The following is a 27,057-nucleotide window of genomic DNA, read 5'->3' as shown; positions in this document are numbered from 1 at the left end:
GAACCCTCCCTCCTGGACGGCAGACACCGGTCATCTCCAGCCCACGAGGGTCCGCGCCTCTGTAGCGCTGGCCGCCAGGCCGGCGTCGCTTCCAGCAGGGGGCACAGGACTCCCAGGGGAGTGGAGGGCCCCACGCCCCTTGAAATGAGCTTCGAGTTGAGCACTTGGTCTCAGCTTGGGTGGGGAACCCAGCACCCAGGGCACCAGCAGCTGTGTCCACTGAGTAGGTAATGTGTGTGCACCAATGGGGGTCCCAGGACAGACACAGGCAGAATCTCCCTGCTGGAGGCCGCACTTGGCCAGGGCTCTGCTCCCCTGGGGGACCTGATGTGGACCTTCTGAGGCCACACCCCTGCTGGAGAGCAGGGACTCAAGTCCCCAGGTGAGGACGGGGCTGGGTCCCAGCTGTCAGAACACCAGCTCCTCCAGGACCCTGCTGCCTGCCTGGGCCTTTGGGGCCCCTGCTGCCAGGATGTACCCCCTTTGTGAGTAATGGGCCTGTCCCAGACAGGGGGCCCCTGGGTGAGAAGAGCAGTACTGGCCCTGCCCACGGTCATCACCCTGACACATGGCCTCTGAACCCACCTGCCGTCCAGCACCCGGCCTTGAGAGGGCAGTGTGGGCGTTGGCACACCAGGCAGGCACAGACGGGGTGGCATGGCAGCTGGCAGTGCCACCACGCGGGAGAATGCATTTGGGGCATCTGCACCGTGCCCAGCCAGCCCCTCGTGATGGAATGCTAGAACATCCACAGCCTGTTCCGTGAAACCCCAAACTGCCCAGACACCTCTGTGCACAGCAGGCAGGGATGGCACATTCAAGCCCACCTGAGACCAGACTGCAGGGGCGCACAGTGAGACAGACTTTCAGAAACCTCACACCGACGGAATCAGACTTGCAGGGCTGTCAGGTCAGGACGGGGGCTGCCACCGGTGGAGCCGAGGGAGGCTGCAGGGGCACTGCCTTCCTTCTGCCCAGCTGCTGTGCCCAGTGTCCACTCTGTGCCGTGGTCCTCTCCTGCAGTGCGTTCCTCCAACCATGTGCTAGGAGAGACATTGCAGAGCCTGCAGGGCCCGGTCTCTCCTACCTGAGGGCTTCTCAGCACCCACTGAGCAAATCCACAGGTCACCGTGGCAAGGCGGCCACTAGTTAATCTTCCTGGTAAAGAGGGGAAACTGAGGCTGTGTGGTGCTCCAGCCAGGTGCAAAGTGTCCCCAAGCCTGACTGTTCACAGCTGTGCCGCAGCTGGAGAGGGGGAGGGAGGGCCCTGGGCTTCCTGAAGATGGGCCCAGTCAAGAATAAACAGTTATGAATGGATGGTGTGCAGTGGGCTGAGTGGATGGGTAGGAACGAGTGGGTATGAATGAGGGGTGTGTTGTGAGGGGTCGGTTGTGAAGAGTTGGTTGTGAGAGATCGGTTGTAAGGGGTGTGTTGTAGGGATGTGTTGTGAGGGGTGTGTTGTCAAGGGTTGGTTGTGAGATCAGTTGTAAGGGATGTGTTGTGAGGAGTGTGTTGTGAGGGGTTGGTTGTGAGAGATCGGTTGTAAGGGGTGTGTTGTGAGGGATGTGTTGTCAGGGGTTGGTTGTGAGGAGTTGGTTGTGAGATCAGTTGTAAGGGGTGTGTTGTAGGGATGTGTTGTGAGAGGTGTGTTGTCAGGGGTTGGTTCTGAGATCAGTTGTAAGGGATGTGTTGTAGGGATGTGTTGTGAGAGGTGTGTTGTCAGGGGTTGGTTCTGAGATCAGTTGTAAGGGGTGTGTTGTAGGGATGTGTTGTCAGGGGTTGGTTCTGAGATCAATTGTAAGGGGTGTGTTGTAGGGATGTGTTGTGAGGAGTCTGTTATGAGGGGTCGGTTGTGAAGAGTTGGTTGTGAGAGATCGGTTGTAAGGGGTATGTTGTAGGGATGTGTTGTGAGAGGTGTGTTGTCAGGGGTCAGTTGTGAGGAGTTGGTTGTGAGATCAGTTGTAAGGGGTGTGTTGTAGGGGTGTGTTGTGAGAGGTGTGTTGTCAGGGGTGTGTTGTCAGGGGTTGGTTCTGAGATCGGTTGTAAGGGGTGTGTTGTGAGGGATGTGTTGTCAGGGGTCGGTTGTGAGGAGTTGGTTGTGAGATCAGTTGTAAGGGGTGTGTTGTGAGGAGTGTGTTGTGAGGGGTTGGTTGTGAGAGATTGGTTGTAAAGGGTGTGTTGTAGGGATGTGTTGTGAGGAGTCTGTTATGAGGGGTTGGTTGTAAAGAGTTGGTTGTGAGAGATCGGTTGTAAGGGTGTGTTGTGAGGGATGTGTTGTCAGGGGTCGGTTGTGAGGAGTTGGTTGTGAGATCATAAGGGGTGTGTTGTAGGGATGTGTTGTGAGGGGTGTGTTGTCAGGGGTGTGTTGTCAGGGGTTGGTTCTGGGATCGGTTGTAAGGGGTGTGTTGTAGGGATGTGTTGTCAGGGGTGTGTTGTCAGGGGTTGGTTGTGAGATCAGTTGTAAGGGGTGTGTTGTAGGGATGTGTTGTGAGGGGTGTGTTGTCAGGGGTAGGTTGTGAGGGATCAGTTGTGAAGGGTTGATTGTGAGGGGTCGCTTGTGAGGGGTGTGTAGGAGGGGTTGGTTGTGAGGTGCTGGTTCACAGGGCTCAGCCAGGAGCTAACACCAAGGTCAGTGTCATACGCACTTTGGCCTGCGCAACAGAAAATGGCCGAGTATGTACAGACGCTCAAGCCAAAGCCATGTCCAGGCCCCAACAGTTGCCATCTGTGACTGCGGAGGCTGGGGGACTGTCACTAAGGGGCTGGAGGCAGCGAGTGGCGCTTTCATTGTTTTTCCTGGTATTTTCTAACCGCTTCAGTCGTGGGCCCCTTCCCTCCGTGCGTGGCCAGTGGTCTCCGGAGCCCATCCTGGGTCCAGCTTGCTCAGAAGCCCAGGCTGGGGGACGGGGGCAGGAGCAGCTCACAGGGCCTGTGTTCTGAGGCCGCTGCACCTCCGGGGACAGCAGCAGCTCCTGCGACCCTGGCAGGACAGAGGAGGAGCCCCAGCTGCTGCCTGCCGCCCGCCTCCTACTGGCTGGGGACGCCGGAAGCCACCGCCGCCTGGACTTCTCAGGCGGTGCAAGACACTTACCCCTGCACCCCCCCCAGGGCTGGGGTCCACGTCCACATGTCTGTGGGTGCTCCGGGCCGCCTGAGGTCAGGGTGACAGCCTAAACTGGGCCTGGAGGTCGCCGTCTGCCAGGATGGGGCCTGGGCCTCTCCTGGGACTTGTTGGGTCAGGAGCCAAGTGCTGCTGTGGCTCCTCTTCCCGTAACGCGTCAGCTGACCTGGACCGAACAGTGAGGACACATCTGGAGGGGATGCCTGGTGCCCCGAGGGGCTGCGGGGTGGGAGGGGCTGGCTCTCCTGTGAGGCTGGCGAGCGGCCAGGCCAGCTGCTTCTCTGCAGCATCGAGGCCCCCAGTTCCTCCGTGGCCTGTTAGAGACGGCCCTCGGCCCCGGCCTGGCCTGGCAGAGCTGGAGCTGAGTGCCCTGGGGACTGCAGGTGCAGGTGGTGAGCTGTGCACCTTTCGACACCACGGTCCAGAAGGTGCATCTCCGGCCCAGGCCGCTTCTTTCCCGTCCCACTTGGCCTCAGAAGGGGTAGCTCACCCTAACTAGGGCTCCTGGGGTGGCTGGCGGCCTGGGACCAGCTGCCACTCTGCTGGGAGCCGCTGGCCTCTGGCAGGGGGAGGCCCCTTCCCTCGAGGAGGCTCTGGTGGTAGGCCGTGCACTGTCTCAGCTCCTCCCCCTTCTGTGGTTTTTCCCCAGCCTCTCCTCTGGGGGGCCCTGGGCCAAATGCAGTTCACGCCTGGAGCCCAAGGCCAGGCCGCCCAGAGGAAAGGCTGGGCCCAGGCGGGGCAGGGGACAGTGAGGGCTCCCCATGGTGACACGGGGATGGACAGCCACAGTGGAACCAGTGGGACAGTGTCTCCAGCCGACAGGGGTGGGGTATGGGCGCTCCAAGCCCTGGCTGTGCGGGAGTAAGTGGGGTGAGAGACCCCCAAGGCCTCCGCAGGCTCTAACACCATGAGGCTGGGAGTGTCCCCTCCAGACACAGGGGCAGCGCACAGCAGGTGAGTGTTCTAGCCGGGTGGCTCCCCTCCGCCCCGTCCTGCACAGTGCTCCATGGTGGCAGGAAGGGCCCTGGTGGTTGCCGAGCTGGGCCTCCAAGCTGGGCGCCCACAGACACCCTGATGGGTTCGACCGGTGCAGCACACACTCTCAGGCACCTCTGAGGAGTCGAGGAAAGCCAGGGATCTGGAGGCCGGCGGAACCCGGCTGCGCGCCCAGCTCACTACACACGGGCCCCACCGGCCGGCCAGGTGACTACACGGGCACCCCTGCACCCTGCTGTCACCCAGGCCCCCAGGCAGGGAGGCAGGACTCACCCACAGACACAGCGTCAGCCCCCTCTCCATCTCTGCCTCAGCGGGTCCCTCTGCCCTGCAGGCACACGCGTGCACGCACACGCACAGCCATGCACACGCACAGCTACCTACAGGCCAAGGCCTCCCCACCGCCTGTGAGTCTCCTCCTGCTGGAGGAAGCCTGGGGGACCCCAGTTCCCTCGGCCATGCCCATCACTAATTTCCCTTGGTTTTCTCTTTGTTTTGATAACACTTTAATCCCCCAGGTTTGCAAAAAATGAAGATAAGAAGTGCTTGGCCCTCACACCAGAACACTCTGGAATGTAAGACGGGATCCACATCCCACCCACCATGGCCAGCGGCTGGGCCCTCCCACCCCGACCACAGAGGCGGGCCTGCTGCTGCCGGCCTCTCCGTGGACCTGAGACCCCGGGCACCTGCTCTGGCCTGGCCACCTCCCCTCCTGGCCGCACCACCTCAGGGGCCGGTCCCTCTGTGGCATGGACGTCTGTGTGTTTGCAGACTGAAGGCCCACCAGACTTGGAAAGCCAGCAGGGAGGGCACACACTGGTAGCCTCTTGGGACACCTGTGTCCCACATCAGAGTGCCTGGGATGGAGTCCCGCCTCCTCTCCCTGAGCAGCCCCCGCTAATGCAGATCCTGGGAGGAAGCAGGACGTGGGTCCCTGCCCTCCAGATGGGAGGCCCGGGTGGAGCTCCTGCCTCCTGGCTTCAGCCTGGCCCAATCCTGGTTGTTGCGGGCATTTGGGGAGTGAGCTAACAGACGGAAAATCGGAAGATCTCTCTCTCTCTCTTTCTCTCTGTGTGTGTGTCCCTCTCTCTGCCTCACAAATAAATGAATAAATACATCTAAACACACACACACACACACACACAGAGAAAAGGTCACACAAGGACCTGCCCAGGACAGGGACGTGGGGTGGGGGCCGGCGTGTGCTCAGCTGGGCGTGGTGTCTGCTTCCTGTCTGATGCATCTTCGGGGACTCGTCCACATGTCCTCGGGAATGTGAGCCATTTCTGCCTTTTCTTCTTTCCTTTTCCTTTCGTAGCCGGGAATGCAGTTTAAGGAGGTGGCGTTCACGCACTCTGAAATCGGAGCGTGCAGTTCCGTTGCGTTCTGTAGACCCGGGGCCGCACCGCCTCTACCACCCAGCCAGCACATTCTCAGCGCTCCACAAAGAACCCTGACCCCTTGTCTGTCGCTCCCAGGGCCGTCTTCACCACGCCTGTCCTGGGCATGTTGCAGGCACGTGGCTGCTGGGGGCCGACTTCTCCACTGAGTGCAGTCCTCACGGTGTCCTGTGTGCTGCGGTGGCCGGCGCCTCGGTCCCTGCGCCACTCCTGCACGCGTCCATCCATCAGCTGGTGGGGGCTTGATTGCTTCCACTTCCAGCTACTGGGATAATGCTGGGCACAGAGGTGACAAGTGGTAGGTGGACATTATTTCCTTATCAGTTTTATTTATCTGTCTGAGAGACAGAGAGAGTGAGAGAGCGAGCGCGCGTTCACTGGTTCCCTGCCCAAATGCTCACAACAGCCAGAGCCAGAAGCCAGGAGCTCCATCCAGGTCTCCCACGTGGGTGGCAGGGACCCAGCTGCTCGGCCATCACCCCTGCCTCCCGGGTGATCAGCAGGGGCCGAGTCTAGATGTGGAGCCGGGGATGCAGTGGGTGCGGACGCTGGGCCACGCGCTCGTCCCTGGCTTCTCCCACACTGAGGTTGTTCGCTCCGCTCACTCGCTGGGATGAGTGAGGCCTCACTGTGGATTTTATGTGCGTCTTGCTAGTGATGAGCAGGGTTCAGTACATGTTCTGTGCCTGTCGGCCCTCGCCATGTCGTCTTTGGGGAAATGTCCACGCCAGCCCCTCGTCCTCTTGTTAGTTGTCCTGCATCGTGCGTCGTGAGTTTCCCTGTCTTCTGACACAGTGTGCTGCAGGTGCACAATCTGCCAGTGCTGCCTGCCTTTCCGTGGCTCTGCTTTAGCCTCCTTGCTGCGTACTCCGCGTTTACCTTAGACGAGGCTGCTCTATCCGCCTCTGCCCTCGCAGCTCCTGTGTCGTGTCTGAGGAATGAAGATTGACGCCCATGTTGCCATCCCAGAAGCTTGCCCCGTTAGCTCTGTCTGGAAGTCTCTGGTCTATTTTAAGTAAGTTTTGGCGTTCGGTGGGAGGCGGGCTCACCGCCTCACTCCTTTGCAAATGGCCATCCCGTTGACCCAGTACCATGGTGGAGAAGACTTTTTCTCCAACTGAATGGCCGTGCCCTTGTCGGAAACCTACCTGCCCTGAAGGAGAAGCTTCGTCCTGCAGGTTTTTCCTGATGCCTGGCCACGCTGCTTTGTTTTGTAAGATCTACTTATTTATTTGAATACAGAGTTAGAGAGAGAGAGAGAGCTTCCATCTGCTAGTTCGCTCCCCAAGTGGCGACGGTGGCCGGGGTTGGGTCAGCTGAAGCCAGGGGCCAGGAGCGCCACCAGGTCCCCTCCAAGAACTTGAGCCCTGGCCTGCTCCGCGGGAGGCTGGGTCAGAAGTTTCGATTCTTCTGTAAACGTAATTGCTTCCTTGCTCTCCCGTCGAGTTGTTCTGCGCCAGCACATACAGACAGTCATAATCTTGTGTCCGGCAGCCTTACTAAACACAGCTAGTAATGCTGGGAGTCCTCTGTGTGGATTCTTTGGGACATTCTCCATACAAGACCATGTCATTGCAGACTTTTCTTAATTTCACACACTCACCTGAGAGACAGACAGACAGACAGTCCTCTCATCCACTGGGTCGCTCTCCGACGGCCTGCAACGGCCAGGCCTGGACCAGACAAACCTGGGAGCTGGAAACTCCACCCAGGTCTCCCCCGTGCGGCAGGGACCCAACTGCCTGGATCACTGTAGGGGGCCAGAATGGGGTGCGGAGCTGGGACGTGAACCCGGTGGGCACCCTGACCGCTAGGCTGAACAGCGGCTCCTGACCACCCTGCCTTCAGTTGAGGGGGAATGGGGGGCGCCTTACGATGATTCTCCTCGGTGTCCACTTCCTCAGCAATCACGGGGCTCTTAGAACTTGGCGGGCCCAGCGGGATGCCCGCACCCCGAGTAGCAGCTCCTGGGTTGAGCCTCAGCTCTGATCCCAGCTCCCTGCTGATGCAGACCTGGGAAGGCAGCAGGTGACGGCTCAAGTGCTTGGTCCCTGCCTCCCACATGGGTACCCGGATGGAGATCCTGGTTGCAGGCATCTGGGGAGCTGACCCACAGATGGGAGCTCTCTCTGTCTTTCAAAATAATCAAACAAATAAAAACTTTAAATTAAAAAAAAAAATGGAAGAGGGAGACAATATAGAAGGGCCAGCCGGCCTCCTGGCTTTGAAGATGGAGGAGGAGGCCACGAGCCCCGGGCCCAGGCCGCCGCTTTAGGCTAGAAGAGGCAAGGAAGCGGCTTCCCCATCCTCAGGCACAGCCCCTGACCACAGCCCACAGCCATCTCTAGTTAGTCCTCAAGACCCCCGACCACAGCCCACAGCCACCTTGAGTTAGTCTTCAGGACCCCTGGCCACAGCCCACAGCCACCTCAAGTTAACCCGTAGGACCCCCAACCACAGCCTACAGCCACCTCAAGTTAGCCCATGGGACCCCCGACCACAGCCCACAGCGACCTTGAGTTAGTCTTCAGGACCCCTGACCACAGCCCACAGCCACCTCAAGTTAGTCTTCAGGACCCCTGGCCACAGCCCACAGCCGCCTCAAGTTAGTCTTCAGGACCCCTGGCCACAGCCCACAGCCGCCTCAAGTTAACCCATAGGACCCCCAACCACAGCCCACAGCCACCTCAAGTTAGCCCATGGGACCCCCGACCACAGCCACCTCAAGTTAACCCGTAGGACCCCCAACCACAGCCCACAGCCACCTTGAATTAGTCCTTGAGACCCCCGACCCACAGCCCACAGCCACCTCAAGTTAGCCCATGGGACCCCTGACCTCAGCCTACAGCCACCTGGAGGTTACCCACAAGACCCCCCGACCACAGCCCACAGCCACGTCAAGTTAGCCCATGGGACCCCCGACCACAGCCACCTTGAGTTAGCCCATGGGACTCCCAACCACAACCCACAGCCACCTGGAGGTTACCCACGAGACCCCCCTGACCACAGCCCACAGCCACCTCAAGTTAGCCCATGGGACCCCCGACCACAGCCACCTCAAGTTAACCCGTAGGACCCCCAACCACAGCCCACAGCCACCTCAAGTTAGCCCATGGGACCCCTGACCACAGCCCACAGCCACCTCAAGTTAGCCCATGGGACCCCTGACCACAGCCCACAGCCACCTCAAGTTAGCCGCGAGCCACGTGGACTTTGGCCTGCACAATGATGCTTCATGTCAGCACTTAGACCTCTGCTCAGCTCTGGGTAACAAGCAAGGCTTCCAAGTGTCGCAGAGCCACACAAAGAGCGACCAGGAGCCTGCAAATCCAGGCCACAACAGGATACCAGAGAACGGGAACACCACCAAAGTGAGGGAGACTGAACCAGCACCAAGGTTGGCAGAGTGCGGAACAGCCCAGCCCAGACTTGGTGGTGCAGGCTGCCAGCTCCTGGCTGCTGTGGACAGTGGCTGCAGCCACTGAGGCTGGGTACGCACCTGTCCCAGATGGCAAAGTCCCACTGCCGGGACTCATGCAGCAGGGACAAGGGCTTGCCCCACACAGGGCCGTGCACCAGCGCCCATAGCAGAGCCATCCTCGCCACACGGGGCCTGCGCCAGCGTCACAGCAGAGCTACTGCCGACAGCCAACACTAAAATACCCAGACATCCACCAACAGGGGAAGGTTGGCTGTGGTATGGCCACTCAAGAGGAGATCCTGGGACAGTGCAAGGAAAGACCTGTTCTCACACACACACGTGAAATGTTGGTGTCTGTCACACACACAGCACAGGCAGGTGTCACTGTCACACACACAGTATAGGTGGTGTTCCTGTCGCACAGACAGTGTGGGCAGTGTCACTGTCACAGCACAGGTGGTATCCCTGTCACACACAGCACAGGCAGTATCGCTGTCACACAGACAGCGTGGGCAGTGTCACCATCACACACACAGCATGTGCAGTGTCTCTGTCACTCACACAGCACAGGTGGTGTTCCTGTCACACACACAGTGTGGGAAGTTGTTGTCACACACACAGCATGGGTAGTGTCCCTGTCACACACACAGCACAGGTGGTATCTCTGTCACACAGACAGCATGGGCAGTGTCACTGTCACACACAGCACAGGTGGTATCCGTGTCACACACACAACATGGGCAGTGTCACTGTCACACACACAGCATGGGTGGTTGTTGTCACACACAGTGTGGGTGGTGTCACTGTCACACACACCACAGGTGGTGTTAGCACAGTGATACCGGACAGTGGACTCAGGCATGAAGTGTGCACAGTGCAGCTCCACGTGGGTGACCACTAGGAAGTGGCCAGTGAGTGCCAGTGAGGGAGCCACACGCTGTACGTTAGGGATTTGTGCTTTTTCTACTGGAAATTAGATCTCGAGTTAAAAATAGGCACAAACATCCACAAAATGGTTCATTCCCTTGGAATCCAACAGCTCTTTTTAGGAATAGTTACCAATGCATTTGTAAACTGTAAATATTTACCCGAGCCAGGAAGCCGGCGTGAACGCGGTTACAGGAAACACTCAGCTCGTCTGGGCACGGGGTTCACAGGGCAGAAGACCCCGCTGAGGACCAGGCTGGGGGGCGGGGCCCCCAGGCTCCCCCACTCCCACGGGATGAGGGGCGCCGGGACCCCGACCCAGCCAGGCAAGGCCTTCACGAGGCAGGGGGCCCCCTGTGCACTGACCCCCGGCTGTGCGTGGGGATGCAGCGGAAGGAGTGGGGGCCCGATTCATCCCCACCCCCACTCACTCCTGAGGGGATGGGTCCAGGCGGCCCTCTGCTCACCTGGGGGACACGGCCTGGGCTGGACCCCCGGCCATTCCTGGAAGTGCCCTGTGCTTGTCCTCAGCCCCCATCTCTGCCTGAGCAGGGGGACCTTTGCTAAAGGGGGAGAGGCAGTTTGGAGGGGCTGGGGGCGGGGCGGGGGTGGGACAAGGCGGGCCCTCAGCCTCTCGCCACCGAGACCAGCTCTGCATGCTCAGGAGCCCGATTCCAAAACCGTAAAAAGGGCGACACCAGCCAAGATCTCAGGACCGCTTCCGCCTGGACTCCACGCAGGAAAGCTCCCCGGTGCACCTCAGTGGGCGGCAGGTTCCCGGAGGGCCCCGAGCTCGTCCTCCAGCGCCAGCGGCCCCCGCTCCAGACCAAGTGCAAGGAAACCGGGCAGAGGCTGCTGCAGGGGTGTCGTGGTGGGGGAAGGGCGGTGCTCGGGCGCTGGCCTCTTTGACAGGAGTCCTGCTCCTCTGCCTACCGCGCCATGGCCCCGTGCTGGCCTAATGGCTTCTCCAGTTGATGCCGTCACGGCAGGTGACATTGAGCTGGTATCGATGGCCATGAGGCCAGGACCCTGGGCCAGCGGCCGCCGCTAAGCTCTGAATTCAGACAGGATTTCCTGTCGCCCGAGCGCCTGCGGTGGCCACGGGCTACTCTGCTGACCAATGGGCTGCTGCCTTCGCTGTTTGTGGGGCAGGGGGTTGGCCGCACGCGGAGCCCTCACAGGCCGCGAGGGCGGACGAAGGACCCCTATCTGCAGCAGGAGGAGACGGCGTCTGCCCCACCCGGAGTCGCCAAGGCCGCAGCTGCACGGGCTTCCTCCCGGCCGAGCAGCGCCGCCTGCGGCAGAGGGAAAAGCCTGGTTGGGCCGGAACCCAGAGCACATCCGAGCGGTCTGGCGTCTCAGATCACTCAGGAAATGAAAACGCATCCTCCACGGAAACCAGGATACGGGGCACTTGTGGGAAGGCCCAGGGGCTCGGGCTCCGCAGGGAGCAGGCACCTGCACGAAGCCAGCCCAGACCAGCCGGGCGGCCCTGGGCAGGCAGCGCCGAGGGGAGGGGCGGGGGCAGCGTGGGGCACAGGGACTTCGGGGCGCAGGGCAAGGGTTGTGTGTCCTGAGCGCGATGTGTGTTTCAAGGCTGTTCACGTTTGTTATCATAAAAAATGGAAAATGTTTTTGCAAATCCTAGAGAAAGAAGAAAGCCAGCCAGGCGTTCTCAGGGCCGGGTCTGTCTCCCTCAGGAAGTGAGTGCCTGGGGGCGCTGGGCCGCCTGCTCCCCGGTGCCGGCTCCTTCCACCCGCCTGGGCCCGGTGGATGGGACGGGGGGACTGGCTGCAGGCTGACCCCGGAGGAGCCCCCAAAGCCCTGGCGCTGCACAGCCTCGCAGGTGCTCGGAGCCTCACCTGCAGGGGCCCAGGGACAAGACGTGGGCCGGCACATGGACCCGGGGCGGCTGACTGCCAGCGACTGCCGAAACCACCGGGGTGGCCAGGTGGCTGGGAGCTTGGCACAGCAGTGAGACACCGCCGGCCCCTGCGCCCCACTGCAGAGCGCCTGGCTGAGCCCCACGTGCAGCTCCTGGCAGGCCACAGTGAGGCCGCCCCCACGGGTGGGTGAGAGCCCCCGCAGTCAGCTTCGGCCAGCCCCGCCCCAGGCGCCGCGGGCAGCGGGAGTGAACCAGCAGCAGGCACTCTGGTCTCGCTCTGCCTCTTGAATTCAAATAGTACTTGGAAGCATTTTTTTAAACAGTAACTTTGCTGAATTTAACACACGGATCGGACTGCGTGTGCGTTCCTTTCAGAACGGTGGGATTGCACTGTGCAGCAAACCAAAGTGTGGCTGGAGGGGTGGCGACGATGCCGCCGCTCCCCCGGGAACCCAGACCTCGCTGACCGGGGCTGCCCTCCTGCCCCCCGGCCGCAGCTGGGCAAGCGTCGCCTCAAAAGCCCTCTCTGCCCAGGACTACGCCAGGGCCACGCACAGAGCACAGGTTCGCCGTCTTCATCCACCCGGGCCGAGGGACTCCCGTGCCTCTCCACAGAGGTGCTCAAAGCCGACTACAGGAGGAAGTGGGTGAGGATGAAGCCAGCCAGCAGTGGGCAGCAGGCAGCGGGCAGCGGGCAGCGGGCGAGGAGCCCGGCCCCGTGCAGGGAGCTCCCAGCCCGGCTCGCCAAGAACCACAGGGAGTCGTTTCCAAGCAATCGGCAAACAAGGACACGTCCTGGGAGCCCCCGCAGACCTGTGGCTTCTGGGGTGGGGCCGCTGCACCCCCACAGCTGGCGGGCGCTCGGCTCTGATGGCCCCTGTCCCTGGTGTGAAGCGGCCTGGCAGCGGTGGCGGCCAGCCTGTGAGTCAGAAGGAAGTGTGCGGCTGGTGAGTCAGCGGGCAGCGGCCCCGACCAGGTGTGGGCGTCAGGAGCCCGTCCTCCAGCCAGGCCCTGCCCCCACTGCCTCGCCCACTCCCCGCGGAGCCCTGGCGCCCTGCAGGTTGCAGCTTTCTCGCTAAACGCAGCCATTATTTACAAATAAACTTACGACTCAGTAAATTCTGTAGAACACAGATGTGACAATCACTCGAAGTTTCTCGGGCACCGCTTCACACCACGCACCCACAGGCGGGAGCGTTCCCACTTCAGACATGCGCACGCGTGACGGAAACCCAGGGACTTTGCCGCCAGCAGACAGAACCTTCTGCAGACAGAGGGAGCCTCGGCCAGGGGCTGGAGGAAGAGCGGCAGACGCTGGGGAAACGAGACGGCAGGCGGGCGCCCAGGCACCGCCCACGGGGGCGCAGCACCTGCAGCCGAGGGTCGGAGGTGCAGGAAGCCGTGGTGGGAGATGTGGTGGGAGCCATGGTGGGGGTGTGGGGGGAGGTGTGGGGGGAGGTGTGGGAGGTGTGGTGGGAACCGTGGTGGGAGGTGCGGTGGGAAGTGTGGTGGGAGCCGTGGTGGGAGCCGTGGTGGGGTGGTGGGAGGTATAGTGGGAGCCATGGTGGGGGTGTGGGGGGAGGTGTGGGAGGTGTGGTGGGGGTGTAATGGGAGATGTGATGGGAGCCGTGGGGGGAGGTGTGGGGGGAGGTGTGGTGGGAGGTGTGGGGGGAGGTGTGGGAGGTGTGGGGGGAGGTGTGGGGGGAGGTGTGGGAGATGTGGGGGGAGGTGTGGGAGTCATGGTGGGAGGTTTGGTGGGAGGTGTGGTGGGAGGTGTGGGGGGAGGTGTGGTGGGAGGTGTGGGGGGAGGTGTGGTGGGAGGTTTGGTGGGAGGTGTAGTGGGAGGTGCGGTGGGGGGGTGAAGTGGGGGGTGTGGTGGGAGGTGTAGTGGGAGGTGTGGTGGGAGCCGTGGTGGGAGCCGTGGTGGGAGGTGTGGTGGGGGGTGTGGTGGGATCCATGCTGAGATGTCCACAAACACCTGAAGCAGGCAAACATTGACTCTGAGCAGACTGAGAAAGTGTGGGTGCACGTTGTCACCCCAGAAAACCACAGCAACTAACTCAAAACAATTGACATAAAAAAGGCAAGGATGAGGAAAGAGGAATAAAGAAACGGTAAATAAGCAGAAAACTCATAATAAAATGGTGGGCTTGAATCCAAACTTATCTGCGATGCTATGAAGTGTGGTCTAAATTAAGACAGAAATGTCAGGATGGCTCTTCCTTGTCTTGTTTCTTTTTCTGTAGTTATTTCTTCATGTTTCTGTTTATTTGATAGGAAGAGAGAGAGAGTCCCCATCTGCTGGCCCACTCCTCAAATGTTTGCAGTGTCTGGGGCTGGGCTGGGACCAGGGCCAGGAGCCGGGAGTGCAGCGGGGGTCTCCCAGGGGCAGAGGGCAAATGCTTCACCCATCACCACCACCCCCAGGGTCTGCATCAGCAGGAGCGGAAATCAAACCCGTGCACTGTGATGGGGGACGCGGGCGTCTGGACTGCTTGGCTAAACGCTTGTTCCCACAATGTTGCTTCTCCAGTGACCACACACACGCTATCTGCATAACTCACCGCACGCGTCACGTTGATCAGGCAGCACAGGAAGGGTGGGACAACATGTACAATGCAACATGAGTAAAACATTAGCAGAAATCTAGAGTACCTGTACCCCGTCAGGCACAGCGGACTTCGAGAAGAAACTGGGAGTGAAGGGGGTGATACGGTGACAGAAGGGACACAGCGACAAGGCACTGTAAGCAGGCCTGCAGCTGGAACAGCCTCAAAACGCGCAGGGCAGAGCCCACGCGCACAGAGCAGCCAGGAGCAGACCCGCTCGGACCTCTGGCTGCAGACGCCACTTGGTCTTGCAGGACAAAGATCACTGGGCTCCAGGAGAACAGACTGTCACCATCCACAGCCGAATCTGCGTTTTCCACACAACCACAGCAGAACACGAATGCATGTGGGACATTGACCAAGATGGGTGATGCCCAGGTCACCTAAAAATTATAAATAAGCTTAAGATGATGAAATGAAACAAAATCATTTTTGACCATAATTAAATCAATGTAGTTATCTTAACAGATAACAGCAATGTCTTTAAAGGGTTAAAAGTCAGGATGTGCTTCTAAGTGACCCACAGGGGGACTCTCAAGGGAGCCTAAAAATAATATTTACCCGAATGAGAAGGAAAATACAACACATCAAAATCTGTGGGATTCAATTAAAGCAGTGCTTTGGGGGAAATTTTTTAAAGATTTATTTACTTATCTGAAAGGCACAGTTACAGAAAGAAAGAGAGAGAGGTCTTCCATCCACTTGTCCACTCCCCAGATGGCCACAACGGCTGGAGCTGGGCCGATCCAAAGCCAGGAACCTGGAACTTCGTCCAGGTCTCCCACGCAGGTGCAGGGGCCCAAGGACTTGGGCCATCTTCCACTGCTTTCCCAGGCCACAGCAGAGAGCTGGATCAGAAGAGGAGCAGCCAGGTCTCGAACTGGCGTCCATATGGGATGCCGGCACTGCAGGCAGTGGCTTTACCAGCTACGCCACAGCGCAGGCACCTTTGGGGGAAATTTCTAGCACTAAATGTTTATATTCCAAGAGAAGAAAGATCTCAAAAGGATAATTCAAGCTTACACCTCAAGAAACAATTTAAGAGTGAAATGAAGTAGAAAGAGGGAGAAAATAAAAATAAGAGCGGCAGTGAAACTCACAACACAGTGGAGAAAAGCAGGCGACAAAGCCGCTTCTGAGACCGGCAATGCAGTCAGCGAAATGCAGGCCCATCGGGATGCAGAGGGCATCAGGATCTCAGAGCTCGAGCACATGAGAAGGGGGACGGAGTGCCTCGGACCCCTGAGGACCCCCGAGCATCCGCCTGAGCGACCCCCTGAGCCACGGCCTGTATGCGGAGACTGCGCGGCTCCCAAGGGACCAGGTGCCTCACACTCGGCCCAGGCCCCCCAGGCCCCCAGGGCCCCCAGGCGCAGGTACCCGCGAGGCTCCCAGGGCAAGGGGCTTGTGGTTCAAGCCTCCAGGAAAGAGGCAGGTGGGCTTGGCAGGGTCGCAGGTGAATCCGACCCCGTTCAAAGAGGAAATCCCACCGATGAGGCCTACGTCTTCCTGAACAGGAGAGGTGGGTGCACGTCCCGGCCTTGAGACTGAGACCAGAACGCAGCAGGGACAGGACCAGAGAGCCGAGACGCAGGGCCCCGCAGAGTGTGAGCAAAGCAAGCAGAAACCTAGACAGGGGGCGACCACCCACGGTGGGCAGGCTTCCTGCAGGGGCCCACGTGCTGGGTGAGTGGCACCTGGCGGAAGGGGGGGGCCTGGACGGAACACGGCCTCCACCGATCACACCCCGTGGCTGCACGGAGTCTGTGATCCTGAAACAACAGAACTGCAGAGGCCGGAGCCATGCTGCGGGCCAGGGCTGGAGGAGGCGCTGCCTTGGGTAATGGGAGAGTTCTGCTCCCTATCGCGATCACAGCTCCAGAAATCTATGAACTTCTCATGTAGACCTAAAAATGCACGCAGAAGTGGACGAAATTTGAACAAGCTGATGGCGCCACGTGGGGCAATATCCTGGGATAACTCTTGCTTTTTCTTTTTTTCCTTAAAAAATTATTTCAAAGCCAAAGAAAAAAGGGAACAATCAGAAGGAGGACTACTTAGAACAGACGTTTCACGGAAGATTTACAAACCGTTGGGGATTTAACCCAACCAGTGCTCAGCTCCGTTAGTGATCGCCGAGGCACAGGCTGACGCCGGTGCCCCCCCCCCCGCCGCCCCAGGACAGCTGAAGCCAAGGCTGCGACAGCCAGCGCCGTGCGGAGCGGAAGAACCGGCTCTCAGCCGCCTGGAAACCCCCGACCCAGTGTACACGCAAGGTGCACAACCAGCGTTCAAATCTGCACGCTGACCACAAGACTCCAAAGGGCGGCCTCACAAAGGCCCCGGCACCCACATCGCTGCTGACGGAGCCTCGGCCACAGCTGGCCACGGGAGGATGCATGGGTGACCTGCAGATGGCTCTGACCGACCTGGAAGGCATCGGCGAGGCCAGCAGGGCACATGGCCGTCCTGCTCTACAACAGGAAACACCTGAACCCCAAACGCCAGCCAGGGGCTGTTGGGGTCGGTCGGGGGCAGGTTCACCGCCGAGGGCAGTAGACACAGCATTGCGGGATTCAGGTGACTGGTCCACACCCGTGTGCACAGCGACCCAGCAGGTGGGGTGGGTGGGGGCTGGGATCCGTCTGATGGGATACGTCTGTGCTGATGGTAAATGGTCTCAGAAGGGCCAAATCCACTCTGCTGCAGGCCTAGATCGGTCCTGTTTGGAGACCACTTCCAGCCCCTCCTACATTTCTAAGGCCCCGCGCGCTGGTAGTGGGCTCACACACGGTGGCTTCGCTGTGGGGGAAGGTGATGGGCAAGGAGCCGGCTGGGGGTTTCCAGGCTCCAGAGGGGGCCCAGGGGGCGGCGCTCGCCGAGGAGCAGGGCGTCCCTTCCCAGGCCTCCTTGAGGACCGTCTTCATCCTCGGCAGTGGGGCGGCGTCTTGCGTAACCGGACATCTGTGAGTCCGAGTGCCGGGAGGACGTGGGCTAATCCTGCAGGAGGAGGGGCCGCGAGGACGCAGCTCTGCCTCCCTCCCCCACCCCCACCCCCGGCCTCACGGACCTGCAGCTGCTGACCCAGGAGCAAGTCCACGGCACATTCTAACCACGTCTGCCAAGAACACGTCCACACGTTGGCGGCGGCTTCCTCTGGGCCCAGAGAGAATTTCCCACGGGCCACGTCGCCTCCTGCTGCAGTCTGTCACTCAGACACAGCCCCTCCCATGTTTCTTGCTGAGCCCAACCCCAGGAACCTGAGACAAAGCCCCTGGGGAGGAGCCCATCAGTCCACAGTGATGACATCATGCCTTAAAACACGAGGGTGGGGGCCAGCGCCATGGCTCACTTGGTTAATACTCCGCCTGCAGCACTGGCATCCCATATGGGTGCAGGGTTCTAGTCCCAGTTGCTCCTCTTCCAGTCCAGCTCTCTGTTGTGGCCCAGGAGGGCAATGGAGGATGGCCCAAGTGCTTGGGCCCTGCACCCGCATGGGAGACCAGGAAGGGTCCCCTGGCTCCTGGCTTCGGATGGGCACGGCACCGGCCATTTGGGGGGTGAACCAACGGAAGGAAGACCTTTCTCTCTGTTTCTCTCTCTCTCTCTCACTGTCTAACTCTATCTGTCAAAAAAAAAAAAAAAAACACCAGGGTGGCACAGCCCCCTCCCCGTTGGAGGCCCACAGCCAGGCTTGGACAGACCAGTGAGAGGAGGCTTCCTTAAGGCACACCGTTCCCAACGCCAGCACCCCTCAGGCCCCCACGAAGTTCTCCGCTGGTGACCCAGCCTCTTACAACCCAGTGTCCATGTCCCTCAGGGGGCTTGACACAGGGCCAGGGGCACCCAGGACGGCCTGTAATGCCACAGGGTGGGAGGGAGTGCTGTGGCATAGTGGGTAAAGCCACCGCCTACAGTGCCGGCTTCCCATATGGATGCCAGATCATGTCCCAGCTGCTCCTCCTCAGATCCAGCTCTCTGCTGTGGCCTGGGAAAGCAGTGGGAGATGGCCCAAGTGCCCCAGTGGAGGGGAAATGCTGTGGCTTAGTGGGTAAAGCCGCCGCCTGCAGTGCCAACATCCCATATGGATGCCAGATAATGTCCCAGCTGCTCCTCTTCTGATCCAGTTCTCTTCTATGGCCTGGGAAAGCAGTAGAAGATGGCCCAAGCCCTTGGGCCCCTGCACCCACGTGGGAGACCCGGAAGAAGCTTCTGGCTCCAGGCTTCGGATTGGCCCAGCTCCAGCCATTACAGCCATCTGGGGAGTGAATCAACAGATGGAAGACCTCTCTCTGTCTCTGTGTCTCTGCCTCTGCCCTCTGTAACTCTTCTTTCAAATAAATAAATAAATCTTAAAAAAAAAAAAAAAAAAGAAGAAGGAAGGTATGTTCAGGGTACACCCATGCCTGGCCGTTGACAGTGCTGGACAGGAGGTCCCGGCAACCCGACCGAACCGCTGGGCAGGTCCAGCACAGACAGGCTCTACCCACAGCAAGGACCCCCGGGGAGGGTGCTGGGGCCAAACATGGACTCACTCTGCTCACTGCAGGCCACCAGCGCAGCACGATCCAGAGGCATGGCCAGGTCCCTGAGGCCAGCAGCAGTGACCACACCCCTGCCTGCCACCCTTCCTTCCATGGACCCCACGCTGCCCAACCAGGCAGTCACAGGGGCCATGAGGCCTGACCAGCTTGTGCGGGGTCGTGGTAGAGGGTCCAGTGTAGCCTCAGTCACCCCTGTGGCATGGGAAAAATGGACCAGGGTCCAGGGTGGCCAGTTGAGACCAAAGCATCCTTCCTTTCCTCCAGGACACACGGTGCCCACAGCAAGGCGGGAGCTGAGCGGGGACCAGGGACAGGCAGGGGCGAGAGCAGGTGAAGGGGTGGCAGCCAGGCCTACGGGGGTACGGGAGCGAAGCCAGGGCTGGGCTGGGCTCAGGGCAGACGGGGTCCCTACATGCTCTGGAGGGGGTGGGACTCTGGCAGGGGTGAGTGGAGGGAAACATCTGTAGAAGTCCCAGGGGTCCCACGGAGGCCCCAGCCTCTGGTTGAAGCGCAGCTGAAACCTGAGTCCCACACTCCTGCCAGCACCTGCTCAGGTGGTCAGGGCCTAGACCTGGGAGGGGCACCCAGCAGTGGGGCTGGGCAGGCTCTGGGCCAGCAGGAGGTCCCCCGTGCCCTGGCAGCTCAAACCCACAGGCTGTGGAGAAGAGCTCAGGGCTGCAGGAGCTCTGGCCTCATCTGCAGACCCTGCCCAGGGCTGGCCCAGGTGGAGGGGACACATGGACCCACCCTGAGCACTTAGGATGCGGGCAGGGACTTCAGAGGTGGCTCTGGCCTGGTGGGGCGTGGGCAGGGCCTCTTCCTCCCGTGCACAGAGTTCTTGGGGCCAGCGCAGCACGCCAGCTGCCTGTGAGTCACAGATGACCACGCCTGCAGTCCTCCGTGCCTGCGGGACCACCACAGGCTCCCTGTGAGTTCACTGTCCCCGCGTCCCCGGCCCGTAGGACATGCTCCCACTCGCTGTCACCACTGCACAACCCAGCAGACAGGCCTGGGGGGCCAGACAGCCAGGGGCTCTGGGGCCCACAGCCCTGCAGACTACCTGCCCAGGTGTCTAGCTGGCCTGAAGAGGGTCTCAACTGGGGGGCCACAGGGGCCATTGGCAGGGCCCAAGCAGGCTGAGTGGAAGCCAGTGTCTGGGATTCTGTGTCCCAGTAGTCACTGGGGCCCAGGGGACAGAGAACCAGCGACACAAGGGATGGGGCCTGGGGCTCGCTGCACTGGGCTCGGAGGACGACGCGGGGGCCTCGTCGCCTGCCAGGTGGGCAGGGCTGTCCCCCTGTTACCGACACAACCTGGCCCGCCCACCACCCGCCAGCCAGGCTGTCCTGAGTGGGTGTGCTGGGGACGCCCACCCTGCTAGCAAGTGCTCCCTCTGCTCCTCCCTGAGGCTTCCCGCTGCCTGGGATGCAGACGCGAGGGCGGCATCCGGCCGTCACTGGGGCCCTGAGGAGGACACAGAGTGGGCGTGTCTTGTTGAGGCTCCCAGGAGGACGAGGCCGCAGGAGCTGTTTTGTTCCAGACGGACACCGCACCATCCGGTCTCACTGCCGGGTCCTGGGCTCGGCGGGCGGATGAGGCTGCAGCTGCAGCTGACTGACCATGCCCACTGCCCGCCCTCGGCCCGTCTCTCCGGAATGCTCCTTCTTCCCCTGCTTCCCACTGCATCCGTCACAGGACCCACCAGGGAGTGCTACCGGCACGCAGGCACCTGTCCACCTGGCTGGCCCCACCCACCGACAGCTCCGTGGTTCTCAGTGTGCCCAGGGCTCCCTGGGGGTCTTGGGGCCTGTGAGGCCCGGCCCATTTTGCTGGTTTTCCTGCAATGTCCCTGTCCCTCCCTCTTGCTCTCACAAATGTCCCAGCACAAAAAGCCACTCTTGGGTTTCGGACTTCAAGGCAACAACTCCTTAAGAAACTGCCTCTTGGGGCCTGCGTGGGTAAAGCCACCGCCTGCAGTGCCAGCATCCCCTATGGGCGCCAGTTTGAGTCCTGGCTGCTCCACTTCCGAGCCAGCTCCCTGCTATGGCCTGGGAAAGCTGTAGAAGATGGCCCAAGTCCTTGGGCCCCTGCACCCATGTGGGAGACCTGGAGGAAGCTCCAGATTCCTGGCTTTGGATCAGTGCGGCTCTGGCCATAGCGAGTGACCCAGTGGATGGAAGACCTCTCTCTCTCTCCCTCTCCCTCTGTGTGTGTGTCTGTAACTCTGCTTTTCAAATAAATAAATAAATCTTAGAAAGAAAGAGAAAAAAAGGAAGGAAGGAAGGAAGGAAGGAAGGAAGGAAGGAAGGAAGGAAGGAAGGAAGGAAGGAAGGAAGGAAGGAAGTGGCAGCCTCTTGCTGGGCTTTGGTGCCACGCCAGGAAGCCCACGATTCCCCGAGAACGTCCCTGACCCGCGCCCTCCAGCCACAGCCTGCCGAGTCCGCTCTCCCCGGCGCCGGCCCCGCCCCGCCGGGCTGCAGCCCCAGCTGGCTCCCATGAAGCCAGAGTTAGCACAAATGTAAAACAGGGCCATTCTGGAAATAGATTTCTGTTTTTTGAGGCTAACTTAATTTTATCATTAAAAACATATTAATGTGTGATGGGTTTATTCCTGCTGACTTGAAACAGAACAATAAGTATTTCTAGATGTAATTTCTGGCTCCATTAATGGTGATCGACGAATGTGCGGGAGCAGAAGCCCTGCGGTCAGTAAGGGGGTTGGGAGTTGAGGCCTGCTGCCGCCAGGCCGGCCACGGCCGAGCTCCGTGGGGACCACGCTGGCCGGGCAGCCCCACGCCACAGTGCCTGTGAGCCCCGGCTGCCCAGCTCCGCGGCTTTCTCAGCCTCTTCCCACAGCAAGGGAACAGCCGGACCACCCAGCAGCTTCCTCGCCCAGGGCAGCCCCTCGACCCACCCCGGCCCTCCTCTCTTGGGGCCCACAGTCCTTATGGGAAAATATCTATGCTTCTGGCAAAAGAGACGAAGCCACGGCGACCACAGCAGTCTGCCGCCCACGGCCCAAGGCTTCAGGCTGAACCCAGAGGAAGTGAGGGCACGTGAGCCAGTGTGGGGCACTGGTCCTGTGGACACGGCGGCCGGTGGAGGAAGAGCCCCCAGGGTGCCACCAGGGGAGGGGCCCCGCCAGAGGCCGCCTGGCGGCTTCCCCCACCTTGCATTTCAGCTGGAGGTGTCCGGCTCGGCGGCGGCCCCGCTCACCATGAACACGGTGGGGGCCTTCAGACAGGTTCCCCCCAGCCGCTGCCCGTCCAGGGCTTCTGAAACATCACAGCGGTGGTGCCGACTGTACGCTTTTATCGCCGTCTCACTGACGTGTGCGTTACAGGGCGAGCACGCGTGTAAGTGTACATTTGAATTCACTGTGTATCTCAACCACAGTGGCGCGTGGGCCTGTCTGTCCTGTCTGTCCTCGAGTTCCCCACACCTCAGTGCACCTGTTCCCAGCCCCTGCAGCCCCCCGGACCCTCGCGGGCGAGAAGCCACAGGGACGCGTTTCTCCGTGTCTGCCTGCTTCCCATCAGCAAAGCCGAGGCTGCCCCGGGGGGCCGCGCCCCTGCTGTGATGCACCCTCCGGTCCCTGCTCCTGCTGGCGGCCTAGGGCAGTCTCCAGTTTTCGACTTCTAGGAACAAAGCTTCGGTGGGCACCTCGTCGCGTGGAGTGTGTTCCTCTTGCCTCGAGGCACAGGGGCGTGGAATGGCTGGGCTGTCAGGCAGGCATGTGCATGACTTTCTAAGGGAGTCCCCACACGCTTGTGCCATTGGGACTTCCGTGCCACGTGTCGGGGCTCCAGCTGCCCCTCAACCTCACCAGCATTGGGTTTTGTCTTTTTTTTCTTTTTTTAAAGAATGCATTTACTTATTTGAAAGGCAGAGTTACAGAGAGGGAGGGATAGAGAGATGTTTCCCCTCTGCTGGTTCACCTCCCAGGTGGTCACAGGACCAGGCCGAAGCCAGGGGCCAGGAGCTTCCTCAGGGTCTCCCACGTGGGTGTGGGGCCCAGGCGCTTGGGCCATCTGCTGCTGCTTTCCCAGGTGCGCCAGCAGGGGGCTGGATCAGAAGTGGAGCCGCCAGGATAGGAACCGGCGCCCATACGGGATGGCGGCGGCGGCGTTGCAGGTGACGGCTTTACCAGCCACGCCACAGCGCCAGCCCCTGGTTTCGTCTTTCTAACGTCAGGAGTTGCAGGGGGCGGGCAGGGTGTCGGGCCTGCCTCCGACCGGCCGCCTGGGCGCCAGTGGTCCTTTGCCACTACCGCCGTCTTAGCTACTGAACTCCACAGCAGATCTTAAAGATCAGTGATTCGTGGCCTCCATCTTCATTCCTCCTGATTACTCCGTCTACTCAGAGTTCTTTGATTCCCACACAAATTTTGGAATCAGCTTTTGCAGCGTCAATGAAAGTGCACTGGCAGGGTCTCCTTAGACCGAGGTTCAAGCTGAGAAGCCCTGGGCTCAGAGGCGTCGAGTGCCCCGTGTGTGAGTGGGGGTCTTCTCGCCCTTGGAACCCTCCGCGAGGGGCCCCGGCGCTTGTTTTCTTGGGTTTACCCCTGGCTGGCAGCTCCGTCTGCTGCTCTGTGAACACCAAGTTGTTCACATCCGGTCATTCGTCGCTGGAGTTTGGAACACAGTGGAGTTCCTGAGTCAGTAGGATGTTGAAAAAAAAGATTTATTTATTTGTTTGTTGGAAAGGTAGAGTGTGTGTGTGTGTGTGTGTGTGTGAGAGAGAGAGAGAGAGAGAGAGAGAGAGAGAGAGAGATCTTCCTCCCACTGGGTCACTCCCTAAATGCCTTCAGCAGCCAGGGATGCACGGGTTGAAGTCAGGAGCCTGGGACTCCATCCGGGTCTGCCATGTGGGTGCAGTGACCCGAGTGCTCGGCCATCTTCCACTGCTCTCCCAGGTGCGTCAGCAGGGGCCTGGATCAGAGCGGGGCGGCTGGGGCTGGAACACGTGCTCCGGTATGGGATGCCGGTGTCACAAGCAGCGGCTTAACGGCTATGCCACGATAGCATCTTGCGGGAGAGCTGGGCGTGGTGGGCGGGCCCTGCCCCACCCGGACACCAAGCCGGGCAGCCCGGAGGGAAGCGGATGAGGGACTTCGACTCCCGAAACCAGCAGACCAGCAACCAGCACGGCGGGAGATGGGGGTGCCCCTGCCTCAGACCTGCCAGGTCGCCATGCCCTGGACCTCCAGCCTGAGCCCCGTGCCCCTGGGGTTTGTCTGTGCAGGGGCCGGTCCCCTGAGGCGCCCCCTGGCAGGACCTCAAAGGAGCCGGCAGCTTCCTGCCCCACATGGCCCCCATCTGGCCTGAGCATGCATTCCCTTCCACTCTGCTTCTCGGAAGCCGTCTGGCTGGGCCCCAGCACAGCCTCCTCTGCCCTCCCAGGCCCTGCGCTCCTTGCAGTCGGGGGTGGGCCCTGCCGCATCACGCCCCGCCCCTGCTCTCCCCACCACTCCTGATGGCGGGCGCCCCTGAGGTCTGGCTGGGGCTCAGTGCCCAGTCGAGGCTCCTGAGTGGTGGGCTGGGCCTTCATTGGTGAGGGTCCCACCATCGAAGCTTCCCCCACACGCCCTGCACGTGTGCCTGGCTGCTACGTGGGCACGAGAGGAGCAGGGAGCACTGTGTGACCAAGGACCCGGTCTGGTTTCCCTGCCCCACACGGGCATTTGGGGATCAGGCTGCCTGCACCCCACCTCTGCCACGGGTCCTTCACCCTGTTCCCAGGGGGTGAAGGGACAGAGAGCAGAGGCCAGCATGGGAGACACTGTGGGTCAGGCCCCCGGCCAGAACCCAGCCGCATGGCTCCATCCTGCAGGACAGAGGCGCGGGAATGGGGCATGGTCCTGTGCCAGGAGGGGCAGCCGCTGGCCTGTGGCCCGAGTCCAGTCTGCCCCTGGTGACCTGCACAGCCCAGCACAGGCTGCTGCAAGGGGAGCCCTTGGCAGTCATGACCCTTTGCCCCACTCCGAAGGGCTGGCTATTCTGGGACCCCCGCTGCTGGCAGACGTGAGCTCTGCCCCTCCAAGGTCAGCCTCGCCGGGCGCCGCCATCACACACAGCAGCGATCTCACCGCACGCAGCTCCAGGCCCCGCAGCTCCAGGCCCCGGAGGGTAGGGAAATGGGAAACAAACAAGATAATCAGCACTGCCAGGCTGAGCAATCGAGCTCCCACCGCTGAGAACTGTAGGAAGCACTAAGCGGTCCTGCCTCCTGCCTCCTGCCTGCCGCTGAGCCGCTGGCCGGGTGTGTGCTGCCCCGTGGTCTCGTGGCCAGGACACACAGACCACGTAAGCCACGCAGGAACAGTTTCCGCTGGACTGCTGCCGACAGCTCTCGGCCCTGAAATGTCCTTCACCCTCACTTTCTGCTGACTCCAAGGTCGCACGTGAGAAGGCTGGGGTCAGGGAAGGTGGTCCCTGCAACCCCGCGACCCCGCGACCCCACGAGCAGGGGGCACTGCTTACAGAGTCCGCAGCCGCAGCTCCCCACCCCCACCCGTCCTGCCAGCCCCCAGCCGGTGGGGAGGGGCGCTCCTGGACCGGCCCTGTCTCCCCCTCCCCGGCGGGTTCGTCGCTCCCAGCCGTTTGGCAGTTGTCTGCCGCCCCTTCAGAATGTCTCCATTTATGGTGAGAGTTCGGGCTTCCCGGTTTGGCCACACAGATGGGAACGTTTAAGCCATCAGACGGCTTCTCAGCACGCCTTTCGAGAGCGGCCAAGTCAGAGCCGGCCAGCGGGAGGGGCCGGGCTGCAGCTGAGCCTGAGCAGACCCCGCACCCCGCCATCCTGGGGCCGCCCCACGGCGGGCTGTGTCCATGTGTAGTGCAGCCTGCAGCCCGGCTCGGCTGCTCTCACCGCTGGCTCCCGTGTCAGTGTCCAAGGCCCAGGGAGACCATGAGTCCCTCTGGGGTGAGAACCCAGCGTGAGCCCAGCCCAAGGGCACGCTGGTGACCAGGCTGGGGTCCCTGCCATGGTGCTGGCGTCTGGAGGCCCTTGGGCAGTTCAACACTCCCGACACCCACACTCCTGGCCTTTCTTTGTGTCCAGGAAGACGCCTCCCACATCCACTCTCCAAGGACCCCAGCCCCTGGGGCCCTCACACCCCTGCGGTTGGATGCCTTTCCCTGCAGCCCTGCAGAGGGTGGGCAGGGGGCAGCCGCTGGACTCCCAGGGCCTGACGGAGCCAGGAGGGGTTCCCCACCCAGGAGGACTGGACGGGAAACCTCCGTCCTCCGAGCCGTCGACGGAAACGCAGCCGGTTTTCACGATAAACGGCCTCCCCCGTTACGCTGCGTTAGAAGTGGCTGAGGACAGGGTGCACGGTCTCCCGCGCCATCTCAGGAGAGCCGGCCCGAGTCTTGTCCATGCCCTGCGTGCCCGGAGGGAGGCGTGGCCGGTGAGGGAGGGGACGGTGCCCCTGGTCTCAAGCTTCCACACCTCCCTCTGGGAAAGACAGGGCCTCCCACTGGGGGCTGCAGCCCGAGAGGGGGTCTCTGTGCCTGGAAAGGGGCCTCACAAAAGCTACCTCCCCCACCATACACACACAGCCGGTCCCAGAGCTCTTGTGGCTTATGGTGTAAGTGGCCTGGCCTTGTGTTTCCGTGGTGGCTGCCAGGCAACCTGCCCTGCCCAGGTGTGGAAGCCGAGACCTGTCTGTCGGCAGACACAGAGCAAGCCCAGCCAGGCTCTCTGCAGTGTACCCAGGTGAGCGGTGCCCGGGGGCAGGCCTGCAGTGTACCCAGGAGAGCAGTGCCCGGGGGCAGGCCTGCAGTGTACCCAGGAGAGCATTGCCCCCCAGGCAGGCCTGCAGTGTACCCAGGTGAGAGGTGCCCGGGGGCAGGCCTCAGTGTACCCAGGAGAGCGGTGCCCGGGGGCAGGCCTCAGTGTACCCAGGAGAGCAGTGCCCGGGGGAAGGCCTGTAGTGTACCCAGGTGAGCGGTGCCCGGGGGAAGGCCTCAGTGTACCCAGGTGAGCGGTGCCCGGGGGAAGGCCTCAGTGTACCCAGGAGAGAGGTGCCCGGGGGCAGGCCTGCAGTGTACCCAGGTGAGCGATGCCCCAGGCAGGCCTGCAGTGTACCCAGGAGAGCGGTGCCCAGGGGCAGGCCTGCAGTGTACCCAGGAGAGCGGTGCCCCCGGC

The sequence above is a fragment of the Oryctolagus cuniculus genome, chromosome 4 (assembly GCF_051225735.1).
Source record: "Oryctolagus cuniculus isolate XC-2025 breed Fujian yellow rabbit chromosome 4, ASM5122573v1, whole genome shotgun sequence".
NCBI classification, from domain to species: Eukaryota; Metazoa; Chordata; class Mammalia; order Lagomorpha; family Leporidae; genus Oryctolagus; species Oryctolagus cuniculus.
This window is presented reverse-complemented; position numbering follows the sequence as displayed.